The sequence below is a fragment of the Triturus cristatus genome, chromosome 1_1 (assembly GCF_964204655.1).
Source record: "Triturus cristatus chromosome 1_1, aTriCri1.1, whole genome shotgun sequence".
Taxonomy (NCBI): Eukaryota; Metazoa; Chordata; class Amphibia; order Caudata; family Salamandridae; genus Triturus; species Triturus cristatus.
The window spans coordinates 19,010,432-19,030,152 of record NC_140579.1 but is presented as its reverse complement, the minus strand read 5'-3'; the positions used below and the strand labels follow the sequence as shown (position 1 = coordinate 19,030,152).

Below are 19,721 nucleotides of genomic sequence, written 5' to 3'. Positions count from 1 at the left end.
TTATTTTATTGTCCTCTGCCTAATTTTGAATACGAGTTAAAATTATTTAACAACAAAGTTCTGGGACACGTCTATGAGACTTCCCTATGAGTGTATGATCTCACAAATGCTGGAACTGGTTGAGAGGTTTCCCAAGGCCAATGGACATGACCTTTTAAGGCCTCCCTCCGAGTGGCTGATCTCACCACCGTGGGCACTAGTTGGGGTCTTTCCTAAGACTCATGCACATCACCTTGTAAGGCCTCATTAACGTGAAACAAAGTCTAGGGGTTGTAGACAGAATCTTTGTGAAGAGTGAGGACTTGTCCTGGTCTATATGCAGTGGGTACCAAGGCAATGGTTCTGTGACTTCCCTGGTGACTGACGCAAGGGCCTTCTAAAGACGGAACTCTTTTCTCAAGAAAGGTGGGTGAATCTGTAGCCTTCTGCAAGTCCATGACTCTCGTCGTCAGTCTAAGACCTGCAGAGCGTTCAGTCCAGGCCACAAGACTCAGAAAAACATTGAAAGTTGAGTAAGATATTTGCATCAGAAGAAATCCTTGCTTACGCAGATAAGTTAGGCTTTGTTTTAATGGTGCCCACAATAGCCTTGTTTTCACATAAAAAATTTGCTCTGCGGAATAGGAATTGGCACCTCTTGACAGACAAGTCATGGGGACTTTGCCAGCTTCAAAATGTCGCAATAACTGGCTTTAAAGGGACAGAGTAGTACTAAAGTCACCATCAGGGACAATTTTTAGAAAACTGGAGCAATTTTGACCGTTCCTGATGGCACACAGGTAGTTGAAGATATCTTTGTAAGTCAACAAGTACCTGCAATATTTTCCTTCTGCTCCAGATCCCCTGTTGATGAAGGATGTGGCTCCTCTGGGCTACCATAACTTCCAGGGCCCTTGTGACCCTAATCCACTGACCCGCTATTGGAGTAAATGTTACAAATCCAGTTACAGGTTAATAGTGTCTAATGGGGTTTTGCTGTTTGTCATCTTGATGGTAGTGCCAATCTGCCAAGAACTGCTGGCAAGCTTGTTGAGCAAGAGCTAAATAAAAACATGTTAACTGTCCGGCATCCGGTGGAAGTATCTGTTTGTTTTTTGCTTACATGTTTCAATCTGAGGTCAGCTTTTCTGTAAAGTGTTTACAAGGCTGCAGACATGAAATCACTTCCGTATTCTGTAGTGCATGAAGCTACACACAGATGGTGGCGCTGTTGAGCACAGTTGAGCCGTGTTCAGTTTTTGGCGGTTTTTCTGCGGAGATGAGTGGAGCGGAGGTGGAGGTAGAGACAAAGACGCAGACGGAGACGGAGATTGTACGGGCTGGTATCAATCTTCCCCCGGGACAGTGCAGAGGTCGGTGGGTCGGAAGAGCGGAAGAGCGGAAGAGCGGAAGAACAACGTGAGAACAGAGGCGAGGTGAGCCGGCGGCTTGACTTTGTTTGTTTCTGCACGGCCGCCGCTGCAGCCTCTTGTCCCCCGGCTCGGAACCGGATCCTCCCGTAGCGCCACACCCGGCAGCGCTGCGCCACACCCGGCAGTGGTTATTGCTGTTCTGGGCTGTGGTCCCGGAGGCCGTTGATTGTGCATTCTGCGGTACATACCAAGGGGTTCAAGGAAAAAAAACATTGAGGAGCCCAGGCCCAATTCTCCCCGCCCCTCGTCCCCTGCGACAAAAAAAGGCTTACGTAACATCCTACCTGCTCCTTGCTAGAGAATCTTCTACCCCGCTTGCCCAGTGCTGTCAGTCTGCCGAGGGTGACGATAGGGCAGCTCAGGCGACACAGGTGGAAACTGGCAGGGGTCAGGAGGGAGTGTAAATAGAGCGGTCAATTTGGGCAGCTGAGTCTAGTCCCCATAGGTACTCGAGCCATTTGGAGTCATTCGGAGTCTCCAGGAGCCACGCTGGCAGTATCAGCGGCCTGATTAATTAGCTCGTTTCTAGCACTCCAGTTGCGGTGTGCAGCAGTGGCAAGCAGAGGCAACTAGGGGATTTTCCCACCTAACCCGGGAATGAGATCGGGAAAAGTCCGGCAAACGACGGAAAACAAAAAAACAAAAAGAAAGCTAAACTGCAGAAAAGAACAGATGGAGGCTAACTCTCTGTCGCAGAATGGATTTTCAGGCACCAGTGAGAGCCCCAGAGAGAGGCTAGTCTCAGCACCTACCCCAGAACCAACTTCAATCTCAAGGCGGAAGGCCGGTCTCTATAAATATTTCTATCTAAAGGACCCGCTGTCAGCAATTTACTCATCGACACCAACAGTTGAGGCTAGCAAATTACCGTTCCACACAAGGTATCACCTCCCACTTTCAAGAGTGGGATTGATATCAAAAATGATGTAACGGGGTCTCAACCCTTGCATCCTCAGCCTCAGCTAACTTTTACAAACCATCCAAACCAGGCCATAGCGACAGTTCAAGTGCATCATACCAAAACTCCCATAAAGGTGACGGAATTAATAAAGAGCACAGGAAAAAAGGAAAGCATGCAAGATAACCGGAACAGATCAGCTTCACTGGCAGTGAAAAGCAAAGAAATGATGCCTGTAAGGGAATCCAAAAGCTTCAAGGAGGATAGCCCAAAACCCAGCAAATTGCAAACATTGTCCTTCCGCGTGTCTGACTCTTGGCATAATTCTCTCGCCTTAACTTCCGATTGTCAACTTGAGGAATTGATGGAAATATTATCAAAAAATATCGACTGCCAAGAGCCAGCAGCTAATTTTGAACTGGGCAATAATGACCACCAGATAAGCCCAGGCATAGCGGTCTCGACTCCCTGCAACAAAAAGCAAAAAAGGCTAACCCTGGATGACAGTGGTATTATGCCAAGAAATCAAAATCTCCAAAACCATCTCTGTCAAACAGCGCCAATTACAATCTCGTCAGTGTGCACAATGGACCCAGTCCCGGAGTCAGACGAGACGCCAAATTGGTATAAAGATCAGCCATCAAATCCTTCGAATTTATGGGCCCAAACCCTCCTAGGCACCCTTGATCAAGCAATAAAGGTGCTGAATTATCAATCTGACAAACTGGAGGTTCAGATAGACCTCATTAACTTAATTGCAGGACACATTTCTGGAATAAATACGAAATTGGACAAACTGTCTTCCCATTTGATTAACGGAGAGAAATCAGAATTCCGTGTTGTGAACGAAAAACTCCAATCTAGTTGTGGTTGTGGGAGCATTATCGAAAAATTAGCCAGTCTCCCGGACACACTAAAAGATATCCTAGAGGAGGTTAAATTAACCCGAACAAGCAATCCTGGCATTGAAACTCACTCCAAGCAAGTTATGTCAACCTCAAATACCAACGACACGTCAGGAGACGCTAAAAGTAATCTATCAGAAGTCCCAGGGCAAGAAAAAATAGGTACAATTCCAGGAATCGAAGATAAGGAAAGGGACATAACTCAGCTCACAAATAAATTCCTCATTGTGGGAAAACCAACCAAGAGGGAAAGGAAAAAGGCAAGGAAGGCCAGATTAAAGAACAAAAAGCAACAACAAACAGATGACGGAATCCTTCTCCCCATATTCAAACAAGTCACTCCAAAGGTGGAAAAATGTCGAATATCTCCGGACGAAACAAAGGGAGGCCTGGCACCATCAATCAAGGGAGTTCCAGAAAACTTAGTAAAGAGAAGGCTGGCAGGGTTCTAGAGAAACCGCTTGTCCAACCTCACAAGAGCGCATAATAACTAAATCTTCCCCTTTAGACGTAATCCAACAGAGTCCAACATCCTCGGCTCCCAAGAAAAAGTGTCATGGAAAACAACAAGTTAAAAACGACCTTACAACGGAGCCTGGTTATGCAGGTCCTTCCCAAATAACATCTTCATCGTATTTGGCAGGCAACACGAGAAAAATTAGCGTAATTGGCGAGAAGCCCCGGCAGGGAGAAGAAGCCAGTAATGCGCAGCTAGCGCCAAAACAATTGGAGAGCAGAACAACCGAAATACTGGAGGAGGATATAAACACAGGAAACAACATCGGGCCAAACCCCTTGAGTGTTACCATTATGGGAAACAAACGTAAATGTACGCTATGTCTTGCGGCCTTCCCCCTCGGTCCAAAAAGGTTATTAAAGACAGGATCGACGCAAACAACCAACGGTAAATCTGTGGAGAGGATGTACGAACAAGAACAAGAGCAACAATCAGCTCTTAGGAGTGGTAATAAACTGGCAACTTATGACTCTCTCCCCCAAAGACCAGCTTCTTCAAAACATCTTAACGTCTCTCAAGACTACTCAGAGGCGTTTGAATCCAAGCTGTCATTTGTGCCTGATTATCCAACAAAGGGGCACCAAGATATCCTAAATCGAGGCAATCTGCTAAAACTGTTTAAGGAAATAGCAGAGCTTAAAGAGATTACTACCCAAGATCTAGTATCCGTGGAATTCCAAATGAGTGCCCACAATATGGACATTGAAGATTCGGTAACAACATGGGCTTCAAAGGACCTGGCTGACAAGATTTATTCCGCAAGAATTCAGTTTGGTGTATGGGGTATTATCTTGTTGCAGCATAAGCGTCCAAGATACCCCTACCCCCTACTAGAAAAATCTCACAACTCAAAAAAAGGTACAGGTGAGAAGGAAAGACAAATTACTTGCTTACGTGGAGCAAGAGGTCAAATGCCGACAATTATAACAACAGGACATAGCGTCACATCACCAGAAGGCAAACAATGTATCAGTCAGCAATCAGCAGCTCAGTCGGACTGGTCATGGTTGCCTAGGATCCTGAATAATCAAAATTCCTAACATTGAGTATAACAACTCTAAACGTGTGCAAAGGCAGAAACAAAACCCTAAGAAAACAACGCCACAAAGTATTTCATTCTGTTCCTGGAATGTTCATGGTTTTCATGACATGGCTCTTGAGAATGACACACTCACCTTTTTTCAGCAACAAGATGTAATCCTGATCCAGGAATCATGGAAACTCTCTCCCTCGCCAATCGCAGGGTTCCAAGAACACCATATTTTGGCACTAAGATTATCACCCTTCGGGCATCCACATGGAGGACTGTCAACTTAAGTAACCCAAAAATACAACTGGGTAAGAGAAGAGCTGGACGTGGGTCTTTCATGGGCACAAGTGACTAAAATTACCAATCTTTCTCCAACAGGAAACAAGAAATTGCAACTATTGGTGTTTAACATCTATATCAACCCGGAGAGGAAAACCCAGAAGGAGAAACTTGTAAATTTATTATCTTTGATAAAAGTATTACAGAGATCATATGCGCAATGCCCGATGTTTATTTCAGGAGATTTTAACAGCAATCTCTTAGGAGAAAAACAGGTAGTAAAAATCAATAAAGTAGTACGCGACCTGGGAGACCTAGGTTTATTAATACTGAATGGAAAAACAAGGGGCGACATTCCGGCAGGCATCACTTACTTGAGCGGTAAAGTCCACTCAATAATTGATTTTACAATAATAAGCAGGGTCCTATCTTCGAGCATAGAATCTTTCCAAATAGTCAAGCGTTTGGAAAGTGACCATTTCCCTCAAATAACTAAAATTAATATCTCTCTCACTGCACTGCAAACTCTGCCGTCCTTACTACAACATGCCGAGAAGTTCAATCTAAAAAAATTAAAATGGCGTGGGGGAGGCCTGGAAAGTATATTGGTCACTGTAAAATAACACATGTCCAATTCAAGCACCCAGCTCGACGAAGAACGTATAAAGAACTGGGAACATCTGATTCAGGTCCTCTTGCACAAATTCCCAGCAGCATCAGGGAATTCGGGATGTTTTAAGGCAAGGAAGGAGCCATGGTTCAATCTGGACCTAAGAGAAAAAAAGAGAAGTGTTGCACGGGAGGTCCGAGCAGCTGCTCATAGGAAAAAAATGGGAACTAGCATAAACAACTGCAAACTAAAAGAAGCAAGGAGTATGTACAGGAAGTCACTAATGGTTGCAAAGAGAACGTACAATGAAACCATTTGGAATAAGCTATTGAGCGCAGGAAAACGGCCGAATAGCAGGGATTTTTGGGGAATCATTAATGACCTAAACAAAGGAGTAAGCCTTCAGCAAGAAGCAGGGGTAGGAGAGGAATCCTGGTCCCACCATGTGCAATCTCTGTATGGAAACACAGTTTCAAACAATACCAATAGGCAGCGGGGGAGAGAGTTGGACAATGGGAAAAACACAAAAAACGAATCTCCGGCGTTTAAAGACAAAGAGGACCAGGAAGAAGTAAATGTGATCACGGAAACTCCTCTAATCTCTAAAAAACAACTGAGGGGTATAATAACAAGACTGAAGACAGAAGGAGCCGCAGGTCCAAATGGGCTGCCAAATATGCTCTTTAAAGCCGATCCGGAGTTCTGGTCAGAGTCCTTAACTCCCCTCTTCAACTATATATATTCTCAAAACAAAGTCCCCGCATCTTGGCTAGGGAATATCATCCACCCCATTTTTAAACAGGGGGACCGTCGCAACCCCGCTAATTACAGGTTGATATCCCTAATAGACGTTGAAGCCAAGCTCTATGCCTCCTGCATCCTAACTCAGCTACAAGATTGGATAGAAGAGACTAATATTATCCCTAAGTTTCAAACAGGGTTCAGGAAAGGAATGGGCACCATCACAAACCTGGCCTGTCTGTCACTTTTAATGGAAAAAGCACTAACTGAGGGTTCGAGACTATACGCTTGCTTCATTGATATAAGGTCAGCATTCGACCGGGTATGCAGAGAGCGCCTATGGGCAAAGTTGATAACCTGGGGATTCCCGAAACCCATGTTAAACGCCATAGCCACCCTGTATAACAACACATGGGTAAGAGTCAAGTTAGGCAACGGTGGCAGTATTACCTCAAGGATCTTGACGTATCAAGGTTTAAAGCAAGGCTGTGTGCTGGCCCCAAGCCTCTTTAACCTTTTCCTCTCGGACGTCAGTAAAGTTTTGGTTGCAGCAGAATGTCATCCGCCGAGATTGGCCAATGATCCAATCAATTTTTTACAATACGCGGATGACATAGTAGTATTGAGCAAAACACCAATCGGTCTACAAAGAGCAATCAACAAACTAGCGGAATATTTAAAACAGGAAAAGCTGGAACTAAACAAAGGTAAAACAAAGGTTGTCCGACTAGTGGAATCAAGTAAACTCAACTTTAAATGGATGGCAAACGGAGAAACAGTAGAAGAACAACCATCATATAAATATCTGGGTATTTTAATAGAGCAAGGACTGAAACATAAAGAGCAAAAAGCAGTAATAAAAGCAAAAGCCCAGTCATTAATCTTTGCGTACCGGTTACTGAAATCCAAATTGGACTGTCCCAATTACATCCATCTATTGAAGGTCATGGCTGCGCAAATATTGCCCACCTTGTCCTATGGGCTGGTTACCTGGCAAGGCAAGGAGGCTGATTTATTAAACGCAATGCAGACTAAAATCTATAAAGCCGTTTTTAATCTGCCAAAATCTGCCTCTCCATCGCAGATACGGCTAGAATTTGGCCTGCAAAATCAAAACTTCCGGGGCATGAGTGGCTTTGTGAAGCTGTGTAACAAATTTCGTTCTGCAAATCAGGAGTCCCTGGACCATCTATGCTGGGAAGAAATTATGCACCAGGCGGATAATAAAATCTTGAGTGCCTGGGGAAAGCACCTGCAAAATTGCTTGATTGAACTTGATCTAGAATCATCTTGGGAAACAAGGATGGATAAAGCCGGTTTAAGTAGCTTAATTAACAAGGCAGCCAAAATGAAATCCTTCTTGGAAGATAAAAATTCATTGGCCAAACGTAGGCATGGGTGGACAGTTATAGCATCTTATAAATCATTAAAACCTCAAGCTTACCTATCCTCTCATTTCAGCGGGTTCCTAAAGAAATGCTATATGGACTATCGGATGGGCCATCACATGTCAAAAGACCTACTCCCCTCCTGGAAACAGAGCTATCAAACAGAAAAATGCTGTTTATGCGGTTACAAAACTGAATCTCTACCTCACATTTTTTGTGTATGCGCAGCAGTATTGGATTTGAGACGACGGTATTTAAAGCAAATTTTTAATGTCCTAAAAATTCGTACTTGTAGACAAGCAGTAACAAGTTGGCTGGGAGGATCCTCCATTATCCTGACATGCAGGGGAATAAAATTTTTGGGGGCAGTAAGGATTCGCCTGAAGCAGCTTGAGCAGGAAGACCGTAACATCGGAACCCTTAAGAATAAGTAACAAAGAAAATAAACCGTGTAAATAGACAAGTCAGATTTTACAGAGAAATAATGCCCCATGCTTGAACCAAATTTTTTTACAATTGTATCTAACAAGTTTTATGGGTCTTTGGTGACAATGATTAGATGTTTTATGGTTGTTAATTTTTATATACTTTTATCTATACATGTGGTATTGTGATAATTTTAACAAATTATACAATAAAACTTTGACTGACTGACCGAAATCATTAATGGTGTTTCTCGCATTAACACAGTTGGCGTCAAGTGTAGACGACGTGTTGCCTCCCATCTCAGAAGACCTGTGCAGTTTTGTGCTCTTTCATTGTACGAGTTTACCCCCTAATGACGTCGCCTGAAACCTTTGGTAAGTATGAGTTGTAATTTGTGACATGTAGGGATTGACATGATTGGCAGAACATTGCAGACTGGCTTTCTTATAATACATCTGCCTCAATCATTAGAGGGGAATTTGAGGCGGGCACATCATGGGCAGCCAACGGGAAATCAGTTTTTGTAGTTATAGTTTAAACTGAAAAGAAAAGGTTGTGTCTCCTGGTTGGAAGGATGACTGTCTGGTGGATTAAAGCAAAGAGGGTGGACATATAGGAAGTAATATACACCCAAGTTTTAGAGAGTGATGGCTACCCCAATAACTGTATGTCTTGTGCACTGGAATTCTTTGGGACTTTGGAAGTCAGGAAGTAAATATGTGATTAGAAAAACCACAGATAACAGCAAGGTAAATTATTTCAGGGCCTGCCATGAGGAAGTAGAGAGGATAGGGTCGGGATCCCTACGTCAAAAACTATTACACTTGTAAAGATGAATGTGTGGTCCTAGATACAAATGACAAGGTTCTCCTGTCCAGTGGAGAAGAGTTAGGCCTGGTTGGGGAGCTCTCAGAATAGGATGGGGCAACTAATACTCAAGAAGAGATTCCCCAGGATAGCATATGTATCAGCGGGTCATGGGACATGAGCAGTACAGCACATAACCTGCTGGGATCATTGCAGCTTCTGAGGCGGCTCAATCAGAAATGTCCAATGAAGGGATCATGAGTGGTTGTCATCTTAAGTACCACAAACACAAAGGCATCTTACCCTCCAGCACCAGCAGCCGTGTCCCATTTCCGCATCCTGTAACATTCAAGACCATGAAGAGCTCCACCTCGCAGACGTATGTTCCTGCGTCGTCATGTCGCACGTTGTGGATTTCAATGTTGGCTTCCAGCTGGGATGTGATGGTGGAATCTTCTGCCTTGAAGACCCTCCCGCTGAACTGTTGACTGGTTTTGGATACCTCGATCTCTCCTGAAGCAGAGGGTGAGGTGGCGGTGCTGGTGAAAAACCATTTGTAGCTGACCTTGCTAGAATACCCGCTGCTCTAGTACAAGCACGCTAACACCACTGTGCCACCGACTGTCACATTTATGTAGTTTGGCTGAAAAACCAGTAATGACACCCCTGCAAAAAGCATGAAAAATCATCATGAATATTGTTATTGAGAATGTTGTTCACTACTGTGAAACAAAATAGACAATGTTCACCCAACCGAAATCAGCTTTGGGCAGGAAAGCCACTGATGGCTGGCTTTTCTATCATCAGCTAGTTTTGGGGGGATGTTGGCAAAATCACTGACGTCTACCCTGGAGGCTGGCACTTGTACATGGCAGTTTTCTAGAACTGAAATTAGAAGGATCAAGAATTCATGCACCTCATTCACAAGTGGATGTGCAGACCTGGAACTAAACCTCACCAAGGCAGAATTCTTGTACTTCACCAAGCTCAACCAGGAAGAACCAATCCAAAGCTCGCTCAATGAAATGATCTGGATTCACTCCAGAAGAGCACATTGCCATGAAAATGAAGAAGGCCTGCCACCAGCCCTCTCTACTAAACAAATTAAAACCATTCTTCCCGAAACAAAACCTTAAAAACTGACATACAAGCCCTTGTCTTCTCCCAGTTGAATGGTGGAAACACCCTACTCCAGAGACTCCCAGAGTTCATATTGACCCCTCCCTTAAGCCACACTACACACCACAGCAAGAGTCAACCTTTCCCCTCGCAGGCCGGCTCCATTTTTAAAATCAGCTGCATCTTCTACAAAGTCATCATGACACTCACCCCACCCGATTCACTCATCACTATGGAACGCCCAGTCCACACCCGCAGCCAGGATAGCATCAGAAAACAAGGCCATAGTACTAATGACTGCAATAGACTACAGTTCTCTTTTAACCTATGAGGATGCAGATTTATGAGTCTGATCACGCATGTTCATATTTTTCTTCCAAGTCAATGCAATGCCTTGCAACGAGGTTTAACAATTTCTTGAAATGGAAGATCATAATTCAAAGTAATATTAGAAAATTATGAAATCATACAGATATATATACAGAGATATTCCATAATAGTGAATTGTACTTGTTAGACAGACCGGGAGGGTCGGCCGAGGACTGGGGGAGAGGTCTCCGGGGAGAGCCGTCTCCAGCGATCGTACAGACGAGTAACTTCCCCCCCCCCCACCGATGTACACTACACAATGATAACGTTCAACGTTCTTTATAGGCAATCTTTAGGTACGATAGAATGGTACAAGGAGGTCAGGACTCCGGGGTCCCCTCGATTCTAGTCTCTTGGCTGGGAAAGGGGGTAGCGGGACAGTCTTGTTACCAATCTGGTAGAGGCGATGATACGAGGGATGGCTCACAATCCTCGAGCTTGGCGTTCTAGGTGGACGGACCGCGGCAGCGCCGGCAGGTCCCGATATGATCGTAGGTAGCGACGGTCCGCGGCGGTGCCAGCAGGTCCCGGTGAAGGTGGTAGTTACAACGGTCCGCGGCAGCGCCAGCAGGTCCCGGTGAAGGTGGTAGTTACAACGGTCCGCGGCAGCGCCAGCAGGTCCCGACGAAGGTGGTAGTTACAACGGTCCGCGGCAGCGCCAGCAGGTCCCGACGAGGATGAGTTCTTCACGGTGTCTCTCGACTCCAGGATACCACCACTCCTGCTCTGGAGCTGCCCCAGTTATAGGTCTGGCCCCCCTTTGATGTCCGGACCCCCGCACTTGGAGGTCGGGAGGTCCGGGATGAGGGAGTCCAGACACCCAGCAGGGGGGTGGAGCCAGCGCCCGGGGGAGCTGGGGGGCGATCGGCACCTGGCGGGGGAGAGCCATCGACACTTCTTTCCCCCATTGACCTGCCAAATGGTCCGTTTACCTCCTGGGTGGATGGTGGTGCCGGGATGTCGGGGCCTGGCCAGGCCCAGGGTTAGGGTCGAGCTGAGGCCACGCGGCCTCGTGGTGCAGTGTCCAAGGTGGCGGCCGGGCCGGGCGAGGGAGCCGGTAGTGGTTCGGCGCCATGATACGGAGATGTCCGGGGGCAGGAGTCCCGTATGAGACGGGGTGCGGGTTGCTTCTGTGGGTAACACCTGGAGGGCCGGGGCTCGGGCCCTGTCATGCGGGGAGGGAGCAAGCCCTTCATGTGGCCTGTCCAACATGCGTCCCCCCCAGCTGAAGGCGGGGAGAGTCACCCATCCTCTTGGGGACTCTCCTCGTCGAGGCGGAAAAAGCGTGACAGGCCATCCGCGTTGGCGTGGTCTTGGCCAGGTCGATGTTCCACAGTGAGATGGACCAACGCAATAGTTTGGGGTTTTCCCCCCGCATCTGCATTAGCCACTGCAGGGGCCGATGATCTGTTTGCACCCGGAAGTGGGTACCGAAGAGATAGGGCCGGAGCTTTTTGAGAGCCCACACCACTGCGAAGGCCTCCCTCTCGATGGTGCTCCAGCGCTGTTCTCGGGCCAGGAGGCGTCTGCTGATGAAGGCCACTGGTTGGTCAAGTCCCTCGGAGTTCAACTGGGAGAGGACCGCCCCGATGCCATGGTCGGAGGCATCTGTTTGTACGATGAATTCCCGACTGTAGTCGGGGGCCTGGAGCACAGGGGCAGTGCACATGGCGGCCTTCAGCTTCTCGAAGGCCGCTTGACAGTCTGGGGTCCAGTTGACCTTCTTCGGGTGGTTTTTGGATGTGAGTTCCGTGAGGGGCCCCACAATGCTGCCATAGTCCCTCACGAACCGCCGGTAGTAGCCGGTGAGCCCCAAGAAGGCTCGGACCTCGGTCTGCGTGACTGGAGGCTGCCAGGACTGGATGGCAGCGATCTTGAGTTGTAAAGGGGCCACCAGACCGCTTCCCACCTGGTGTCCGAGATAGGTCACGGACCCCTGACCAATTTGGCACTTGCTGGCCTTGATTGTGAGGCCGGCCCGTTGGAGGGCCTGCAGGACCTCTCGGAGGTGGTGGAGGTGGTCGGACCAGTGGCGGCTGTACACAGCGATATCGTCCAGGTAGGCGGCGCTGAATTCCTCGAGTCCCGCCAAGACCTGGTTCACCAGTCGCTGAAAAGTAGCTGGGGCATTCTTCATGCCGAATGGCATGACTGTGAAGTGGTAGTGGCCATCGGGGGTGGAAAAGGCGGATCGTTCTTGAGCCCGGGGTGTGAGACCGATCTGCCAGTAGCCCGCTGTCAGGTCGAAGATGCTGAGGTAGCGGGCAGCCCCCATGCGGTCGATCAGTTCATCCGCTCGGGGGATGGGATGAGCGTCGGTTCTGGTGACAGCATTCAAGCCCCGATAGTCGACGCAGAATCGGAGCTCAGGAGTGGTGCCGGGGGCAGCAGCTTTGGGGACCAGCACGACCGGGCTGGCCCAGGGGCTGTCCGAGGGCTCGATGACCCCGAGTGTGAGCATCCTTGACACCTCCTCTTGGATGCAGATCCGTACCCGATCTGGTACGCGGTACGCCCGATGTCTGATAGGGGGACTGTCCCCAGTGTCCACGTCGTGCAAGCACCAGGGGGTGACCCCTGGGGTGAGAGAAAACAGGGTCGCAAACTGCAGCAGGAGGTCCCGGCAGTCTTGGCGCTGTTCCGGGGTGAGGGCATCTGAGAGTCGGACCCCGTCCGCGGAACCATCTTTCTCACGAGTCTTTAGGAGATCAGGGAGAGGCTCGGAGTCTTCTTCCGCTCCACTGTCTGTAGCCATCAGGAGGCTGAGCTCCGAGCGCACAAAGTGGGGTTTGAGTCTGTTGGCGTGGAGGACCCGGAGGGGGTTCCGTGGAGATTCCATATCGATGAGATAGGTGACGGGGCTCTTGCGCTCGACCACTTTGAAGGGCCCCGTCCACTTGTCCTGCAAGGCACATGGTTCGGTGGGGGACATCACCCACACTTGTTGGCCAGGTTCGAATTCGATGGAGGAGGCATTTTGATCGTACCATTTTTTCATGTCCTCCTGACTGGCCTCAAGGTTCGCTTTCGCCATTTCTCTGAATCGCCTGGTCTGATTGCGTAGGGTCAGGAGGTACTTGAAGACGTCTGGAGGGGTCTTTAGGGGGGCCATCTCCCAACCTTCTTTGACTAGGCTGAGGGGCCCTCGCACAGGGTGTCCGTACAAGAGTTCGAAAGGGCTGAAGCCGAGGGACTTCTGGGGGACTTCTCGATATGCGAAGAGGAGGCACGGAAGTAGCACATCCCACTGGCGACGGAGGGGCTCTTCCAACCCCTCAATCATTCCCTTGAGCATGCGGTTGAACCGCTCGACTAGTCCGTTTCCTTGAGGGTGATAGGGGGTTGTGAATCGGTAGGTGACCCCGCACTGTTGCCAGAGGGACTTCATATATTTTGAAATAAAGTTTGTGCCTCTGTCGCTGACGACTTCTCGGGGGAAGCCCACCCGGGAGAAGATCCCCATTAAGGCCCGGCCGACCACCGGGGCTGTTACAGTTCGCAGGGGAACAGCCTCGGGGTAGCGGGTGGCGTGGTCCACCAGTACCAGGATGAACCGATGTCCTTGTGCTGTACGGGGGTCCAGGGGCCCCACAATGTCTATTCCCACCCTCTCGAACGGGGTGGTGACAACTGGGAAGGGTTGCAGAGGTGCTTTAAGTTTGCGGCCGCTCTTCCCGCTGGCCTGGCACGTGGGGCAGGACCGGCAGTGGTTGAGGACGTCGTTTCTCATCTTTGGCCAGAAAAAGTGGGTCACCAGGCGACTGTAGGTTTTGTCCTGGCCCAGGTGTCCAGCCAGAGGGACATCGTGGGCCAAATTTAACAAGAAGTCTCTAAAACGGAGGGGCACCACTAGCACTCGACTGGCCCCTAACTCCGCGATTCTCTGTTCACTGTACAACAGGTCGTTGTCCCAATAGATCCAATGGGCTCCGGTGGTGTCCCCTGCGCTCTGGGCGAGGGCTTGCTGGCGGAGTCCCTCGAGGGAGGGACAGGTCTTCTGCTCTTGACGGAACTGTCCCTGGGTGGGCCCCCCCTCTTGACGCCACTGAGCCAGGTCGGGAAGGTCCTGGGGCTGAGCGAGCCCTTCGGGGGTTTGCTCTGGGGGGTCGGTATGGTCGGTGTCCTCTACTGGAGCGATCGGGGGAGGAGGTGCTGGCCATTCTGGTTCTTCTGGTCGGGGGATGGCACGGGCGGCCATGGACCGGGTGGTTACGCATGCCCAGTCCGGGAGGCCCAACATCCCCAGGTGCTCTCTTCTTTCTACGGCGGCCCACGGGGAACTCTCAAGATCATTCCCCAGGAGACAGTCCACGGGGGCATCATCTCGGACCGTCACCTTCAACATGCCGGAGACTCCTCCCCATTCGAAGGGGACGCAGGCCATCCGACATAGACTTTCTGAATTGTCGGCTGAACGGACGGGGCAGAGAATGTTCGGCAGGATCTGTTCTGGGGTCACCAGGTGACAGCGGACGGCCGTCACACTGGCCCCCGTGTCACGTAGTTCTTCGGCCCTGCGTCCATTAATGTTCACCCACTGACTATATTTTCTGGTGTTGGCGGGTAGGGGAGCCCGCGGGACCATGTCTCTTCCCCCTAGGCATGCTAGAATCATGGCGGCCGGTTCCCACTCTTGTTGTTCTTGTTCGCATTCTTCCTGTTCTTCGGAGATGTGTTCTCCCCCCAGGGCGGCGGCAGCTACCTGGCGGGGTCTCGGAGTTTGGTTCTGTGGACAGTTCGGGTCATTGGCGTAGTGGCCGACTCGCTGGCATCGGTGACATGTGACATTGGCTCGGAACCCCGGGCGCATCGGGGGGTTGCGCCGGCTGGCCGGGGGCGGGGTGCTGGCAGCGGGAGCGGCCGGGACGGTGCCTCTCCCTCGTCCCTGGCCCCCTCCTCCTCCTCGGGGACGGTGCTGACCTTGATTGTTCCTGTTCTGTTCGTGCGGCCCACTCCGGCCTACTCGGGTGCTTTCCCACCAATCACCTTCGGCGGCGAGCTGCCGTGGGTCAGTCAATTTACTGTCGAGGAGGTGCTGCCTGAGCTTGACGAAGCAGTTGTTAGAGAGGTGCTCCCACACCATGAGGTTAAAAAGTTGCTCGTAGGTCGTTACGTGGCTTCCCTTGATCCAACCCTCGAAGGCTCGGCTGAAATAGTTTACATATTCCACCCAAGTTGTACCCGGGATCCGGGTGCAGTCTCGGAACCTCTGGCGGTACATTTCGGGTGTGAGCCCATATCGGGTGAGGAGGGCAGCCTTCATGTGGTCATAGGATGTCATCAGGTGGTCTGGGAGCTGTAACAGGGCATCGCGGCCTTCATTGACGAACCTCCCCCATAGACCGGCTCCCCAGTCACTTCGATCGATCCGGTGGGAGGTCATGGCGATCTCGTAGGCCTTGAACCACTGTTGTATGTCGTCATTTCGGAAATACTCTCGAACGACATCCTTGGGGATGTGGACTTTCTTTTCTGTCGCTCCCGGGGTGCGCGGTTGCTCGGGCACCCCCAGTTCTTTGCTCTGCTTCCGTAGGTCTATTTCTGCCAGTTTGCGCTCGTGTTCGTACGCTAATCTCTTTTCTTCGAGCTCTCTCTGCCTCTGTTTTTCTTCCCGTTCTTCTCGGAGCCGTAGATGTTCTAGGTTCAGTTTTTGTTCGGCTAATTTTAGTTCCCCGTCCATTTTGAGCCGTGCCATTTCTAACTCATGTAGTCTGTTTTTTTCTCTCTCTTGGATCTCTTCCTGCGAGAGACCCGTTCTTTGCTCCTCGGGAGCCGTGGTGTTCCTTTCTGGTGCTGCAATGTTTTGGTCCGGGGGTCTGGCGGCCCCGGTTTCTGCCCACGATTCAATGGCGTGCTTGAAATCGTCTTTAGTACTCAGACCGGTGGTAGCAATGCCTAGTTCAATGCAGAATTGTTTCAACTCACGATGGCTGTACTCTCCCAATTTCTCCATCTGGAATTTCTCGGTGGATCCGCTTTCTTTGGTTGTCATTGTGGTTTCGTCGTGGGGTGAGCTATTCTCTGTACGATTACGCGTTGATTCGGATCGCGCCGCTGGCCACCAATGTTAGACGGACCGGGAGGGTCGGCCGAGGACAGGGGGAGAGGTCTCCGGGGAGAGCCGTCTCCAGCGATCGTACAGACGAGTAACTTCCCCCCCCACCGATGTACACTACACAATGATAAGGTTCAACGTTCTTTATAGGCAATCTTTAGGTACGATAGAATGGTACAAGGAGGTCAGGACTCCGGGGTCCCCTCGATTCTAGTCTCTTGGCTGGGAAAGGGGGTAGCGGGACAGTCTTGTTACCAATCTGGTAGAGGCGATGATACGAGGGATGGCTCACAATCCTCGAGCTCGGCGTTCTAGGTGGACGGACCGCGGCAGCGCCGGCAGGTCCCGATATGATCGTAGGTAGCGACGGTCCGCGGCGGTGCCAGCAGGTCCCGGTGAAGGTGGTAGTTACAACGGTCCGCGGCAGCGCCAGCAGGTCCCGGTGAAGGTGGTAGTTACAACGGTCTGCGGCAGCGCCAGCAGGTCCCGACGAAGGTGGTAGTTACAACGGTCCGCGGCAGCGCCAGCAGGTCCCGACGAGGATGAGTTCTTCACGGTGTCTCTCGACTCCAGGATACCACCACTCCTGCTCTGGAGCTGCCCCAGTTATAGGTCTGGCCCCCCTTTGATGTCCGGACCCCCGCACTTGGAGGTCGGGAGGTCCGGGATGAGGGAGTCCAGACACCCAGCAGGGGGGTGGAGCCAGCGCCCGGGGGAGCTGGGGGGCGATCGGCACCTGGCGGGGGAGAGCCATCGACACTTCTTTCCCCCATTGACCTGCCAAGTGGTCCGTTTACCTCCTGGGTGGATGGTGGTGCCGGGATGTCGGGGCCTGGCCAGGCCCAGGGTTAGGGTCGAGCTGAGGCCACGCGGCCTCGTGGTGCAGTGTCCAAGGTGGCGGCCGGGCCGGGCGAGGGAGCCGGTAGTGTTTCGGCGCCATGATACGGAGATGTCCGGGGGCAGGAGTCCCGTATGAGACGGGGTGCGGGTTGCTTCTGTGGGTAACACCTGGAGCGCCGGGGCTCGGGCCTTGTCATGCGGGGAGGGAGCAAGCCCTTCATGTGGCCTGTCCAACAGTACTTATGTTAGACTTGGCCCTCTCAAACATTTTGCCTCATTTCTCCTATTTTTGCAGGTCATTGATTTGTTGGCCTTAGGACTTTTTGCACTTAACCACTGCTGATCAGTGCTCACACCCAATTGGTACATATAGTTTACTTATAAGTCCCTAGTAAAGTTTTATTGCATAGACCCAGGGCCTGTATATTAATTGCGACTAGTGGGCCTGCAGCACTCATTGTTCCAGCCACTTATGTAGCCTTCTAAACATGTCTCAGGGCTGTCATTGCAGCCAGTGTGTGGGGTTTTAAACTACCATTTCCACCTGGCAAAATAACTCGTCTGCGAGGCCCAAGCCTTCCTTTTTAGGTCTCGTCTGAGCCAGTGCATGCGCTGCTCTGTGAGACATTTAGTAGGGGCTTTAAAAAGTGCTACCACGAGCTTTGACTGGCCTAGCGCTTGCATTCACGCGTGCGTACACGTGCGCAACCGCCAGCTTCAGCGCCTGATGAGGCACCATCTGGCTTTCCTCTCACTTTCTCAATGCTCCTTCGCCCCTACCCCGCCGCGTCGCACTGCTTTCACTTTCACTCTCACGCGCACCACTTTTGAAGCCGGGCTTGTTAAACCTTCAGCACGAGGCGAGCGCGTTTTTTTTTTTTTCCCCACAAGCCACCCAGACTGCAGTGCGAGCCCTATCTTACACCCAAGATGCATTGTGTCCCTCCACTGACTGCCTGCCCAGTTGTAAACAGAGGAGAGATCGTCAAGGAGGAGTCCCGTGCTGATCGCTAAGTTGAGCCCAGGGCAAAACTGACTTTTATATAGTTCTGAGGCTATCGATACACAGCAGTGTCACAGAGGCAGCAGCACACAGCACTGCGGCAGCGGCACACATCACTGCCACAGCAGCACACAGCAGCTGCCAAAGAACCATCAGCACACAGCACTGCACTCAGAACCAACAGCATGCCGCGCTGCCACTGAAACAAAAGCATGCAGCGCTCCCACTGAAACAACACTTCTTGCGTGCCCTGCCGCTCGTGAGCCTTATTCCCTGGTTCCCTATACGACTTGTTATCGGCGCTACGTTCTATTTAGGTTGGATCCTTTTCATGTTTTGAGGTTTTCACTCCGTGTACTTGGCCATGTTTTAATGTTGGACTGTCTCTTTACACAGACTGCATTGTGCCACAGCGAGGCTCCTGCACTAACTTGGAACTCAACCTCTTACACCGACTGCCTTCCACTGGTCAGTCGCCATGTTTATTGAGATTGTCTCGCGGTTAATTTCACCCTTCTTTTTCGGTTGTATTGATCATTCAACTAGTGACCGCACGATTATCACAATCGTACCCTGCAGCCGTGCCCTATTTGTTAGCTTGTTTCACACCTTGTGCTGCACACATGATTGACAGCTTTCCACGGGCATGCAAAAATGTGTCTGCACCTTGTGTGCTGTGAGTGATTTTATTCGTACTCCGTGATGTTGAGTTTGGAGACCACTTTCCACCGTAGTTTCCCAATTGCTAAAATTGAAAAAAGGCATTAAACACATTTGCTTTGCAGCCAGAGCAGTATTTTGTTCACTGCGTGCCCTCAGCACTCCAGCGCGCCTCTCTCTGCAACACAAGTTCTATTTTGGGGAAGAGATGCGGGAACGCTGGTTTGAAGGATGTTTGTGGACCACCACATATATGGCAACATTCCCTGTCACAAATATGTGAAAATCTGTACATGGAGACAAAGTGTGAGGTTTGTATGACGTTCTTGGCTAGAAAAACATAAAATGGGTCGGATCTGCATTTGTCACACCACCTTAGACTTCCTAGGTGTCAACTTTTAAGATGTGTCTGAGGTTGGTACTTCTCCCTAGGTACAGGCAGATAGGGTGCCCAGATATTGCAGCTACCCACAAGCCTTCAAAGGATCAAATTCCAAGGAAATATCTTGATGTCTCTTCACTACTTTATGGTACCTTTACTGTTGGAAATCAATGGCCCCTCCAAACAAATGGGGTAACGTTTTTATTGGAAAAAATGAGGTAATGAGGGTGATAGGGCATTTTTGGCTCTTTTCATATTCTGAAACTTTATCTGTTGGAAA

The 19,721-nt window shown here is 50.1% G+C and overlaps 1 long non-coding RNA gene across 1 annotated transcript in view; it reads left to right on the top strand.

Moving 5' to 3' along the window:
• Positions 1-1,262: 1,262 nt before the first annotated feature.
• LOC146869165 (uncharacterized) overlaps positions 1,263-19,721 on the top strand; it is a 61,445-nt gene continuing 42,986 nt past the window's right edge. The window contains exons 1-2 of the long non-coding RNA XR_014981350.1: positions 1,263-1,415; positions 8,471-8,580. This is a non-coding gene — a long non-coding RNA (uncharacterized LOC146869165). The remainder of the gene's footprint in view (positions 1,416-8,470; positions 8,581-19,721) is intronic.